This window comes from Zonotrichia leucophrys, unplaced genomic scaffold, assembly GCF_028769735.1.
Source record: "Zonotrichia leucophrys gambelii isolate GWCS_2022_RI unplaced genomic scaffold, RI_Zleu_2.0 Scaffold_72_229719, whole genome shotgun sequence".
NCBI classification, from domain to species: domain Eukaryota; kingdom Metazoa; phylum Chordata; class Aves; order Passeriformes; family Passerellidae; genus Zonotrichia; species Zonotrichia leucophrys.
In genome coordinates this window covers 97,566-100,863 of record NW_026992277.1, presented here as the reverse complement: position 1 = coordinate 100,863, position 3,298 = coordinate 97,566, and positions in this window count along the sequence as shown.

Sequence of the window (3,298 nt, the reverse complement as noted above, 5' to 3'; positions counted from 1 at the left end):
CCTTGTGATCCTACTCAAACCCCTAACATGGTTTCTCATTATTCTTTGTCATGGTTTGAGCCTGGCACAGAGCCAGTGCCCCCATGAAAATGCCCTCACCCTGGTGTCTGCTGTGAGATGTGACCAGGAATAAGCAAAACAGGCTCCAGCTTAAACATAAAGAACACTTTATTACCTAAACTACAGGAAAATAGGGAAAAACTATAAGGAAAAGGAAAAAAAAAAAAATAATTGAAAACCTTACAAAAAAACCACTTTCCTCCTCCCCACTACCTGAATTTCCCAATCCGATACATTCTCCCAAATCACCAACTGCCCAGCCTGGCACCACACTTTAGTATACTCAAACTTCAGTTCATGAAGAGGAGAGGAGTCCTTCTTGTTCCATAGGCTTCCCCTGGAAACACGCTGAAACCTCTGTGCTTCCAATGTCACTCGGCACCGCCCGGAAAAGTCCTTTTGCTGCTTGTGACATCTTCCTTCCATGCCCAGTGCTCTCACCACCGTGCATGGACCAGAGCTGCTTTTAGGGTTGTCTTTTAAGGATGCCTTGTCTCACTCCAAAAAGGCACAGTCTCTGCTTTGGGACATCTGTCCCCCCCATATTTTTCCAACCCCCTGGGGCCGAGGGGTCCCCACGATGAACCCTCCTGGTTCTGAGGCACTGCCTCCCCCTAAGTGCAGTCTCTGTGTCACAGGAACAAACTGAGTCCATGGCCACAAGAAAAGTCCAGCCAAAAGGCCACTCCAAGCATCTCTCTCTTCACTCAGCCAGTCTTCTCTACGTCCTTCGGGCCAGGTCCTTGTTTCATCTTATCTCTTATCTCCCTTCTTAGTTAGCTCCGAGGAGGATCAGCATTCTTGCAAGGCCCCAATCATGAAAGAAAGGGGTTAAAAATTTCAGTCTCTGCCTGTCTCAGAACGACCATACTCCCACACGTGCTGCTGCTGCGGCCGGCCGGGCTGCACCCTTCTCCCCCCTTTCTCCTCCTGGGCCGGCTGCTATCACATTCGGCGTCGCCGGCTCTTCTCTCTCTCTCCTGGGGGAGGGGGGGGCTGCCCGATGTCTCCTGGGGCTCCTCCACCCTTCCATCCTCGAGGGCCTCCTCACCCCCATCTCTGTCCAGGTCCCGGGCCTACCGCATGGCTGCCCCTCCCCCGCCCAGCAGCAGCGGCTGCACAGGGGAGGGAGATCTGACCTCCTTCCCTCGACGTCCCCAGAGAACCTCCCAGGGCCGAAGCTCTGCTTTTTAACCCCTGTGTATTCTCGGAGGTGTGTCCAAACCCCACTGGCTACACCAGGTGCCAGTATCAAACTCCGAACATCCATTGGTTTGACCACAGCATCCCAGAATTCCCACTTCTTCCTGGTCAAACCACCACATTCTTTAAAGAATAATTATATTTAATCACATCTAACAAGTATATCATTTATCATATACTGACAACACAGGCACAGTTTCACATGATCTAGCAAATACAAGGCCTAACATTTCCCAGGGCCTACCGTTAACATTTTCCCAGGGCTTACTAAGCCTAACTTTGTTTCTAACTCCCTGAATTTTCTATGATTTTTAAATCTTTTACTATCAAATCGACTCCTTTTTCACTGTCTAATGGTGGAGATCACTTTCTTACATCTTGATTGGAGGTCAGGTGTTGCCATAGTAACAAGCCAACCCGTCCAAATGCCCTAATTACTAAGGCTATCTCATTATAACAATGCAAGGGGGAGGAGAAACATAACTATACATCTAAAAAACTTCTCTTAACATATGTTTAATATTCGCCCCTTAACTGGGAGAGTCAACTATCTCATTACTCATCTATAACAAACCCCTTTTCTTTTTCTAGAAGTCATTTGACTCAAACAATTAACTCAAAAAAATTTTTCTCTCTCTTAAATGAGTCATACTAGCATCTGTATATGTGGGCAAGGACAGTGGGAACAGAAGAAAACAATCTTAGGTTTTTCCTAGACACACTTATTTGGACAAAAGGGCATTACAGAGGTCCAGTATGTCTTTGACTCCCATCTACCATGCCTATGGGGTTGCTACCCATAGTAGGTATATCTTAATGGTGAGTACAGAGGCCAACTCAATCTTGCCCTCTAGTCTCTGTTGTATTTAATGGTAATCGAGGAATAAAATGGCCTTTTTGCTCCTACCTTACCATGCCTATGGGGTTGCTACCCACAGCAGGGCTATAGAATCTTCTTGATAGTGAACAAAGGGGCCAACCCGGTCTTGCTTTCCATTCCTTGTCTTACTTTAATTGTGGTTCTTAAGGAAACTGCCCCAATACCTCTTACGGTTCTTTGTTTACTTTGCCTCAGCAGATGCTTGCAATTCCCATCTATTAAAACAGGAAGACAGTCCTCGAGCTGGCTGGCAGAAGCTTGACTCTACTTTTTGGACAGCTTGTTGTTTCTATGGTTGTCTCTCAGTCTCTGCTTGAGAGTAAATTTCATCTCACCCGGTCTGGATTTTATAGTCTATTCTTTGGATTCTCCTACTGGGCTTTTAACTCTGTTAGCATGAGTCCATCTCCACTCTGCATTTCGCACAGCCGATTTGGTGGTAAGCAGTACCTGGAAGGGACCTTCCCACTGATGAGTTAGAGGCTGATCTCGCCATAATTTGATCAATATCTAATCCCCAGGATTAATATTGTGGATTCTGAAATCTAGGGTGGCAGTCTGAGGAATTGTCCCTTTATGTCTTAGCCCTTCTAAGGTTTGTGCTATAGACATATTTCTTGGCATTGGCTTCCTCTTCTTCATAGGAGGCAACTCCCTGGTGTGAGGTCAGGAAGGGTAACCCAAACATCATTTCATAAGGTGACACCCCAAGATCTGACCGGGGTTGGATTCTAATTCTTAACAAGGCTAAAGGGAGACATTTTATCTATGACATTTGGGTTTCAATCATCAGCCTAACTAGAGTTCTTTTAAGAATTTGATTCATCCTCTCAACATGACCAGCACTCTGTGGATGCCATGGAGTATGTAACTCCCATTTCACTCCCAGGGCTTGAACAATTTTGCTGCAATATCTTCCATGTGAAATGAGTTCCCTGATCTGAATCAATCCTGTTTACTATCCCATATCAGAGAATTATTGATTCTAGAAGTGTTTTACTCACACTATTGGTATTGAGTTTAACAGTGGGTACCACCTCTACTCAATGAGTCAAGTGATCTACTATCACTAACAAAAATTTCAGCACTTGTACCTGGGGAAGCTCAGTAAAGTCTACTTGGATATTTTGAAAGGGCCTTAAGGCTAGTTCTTGT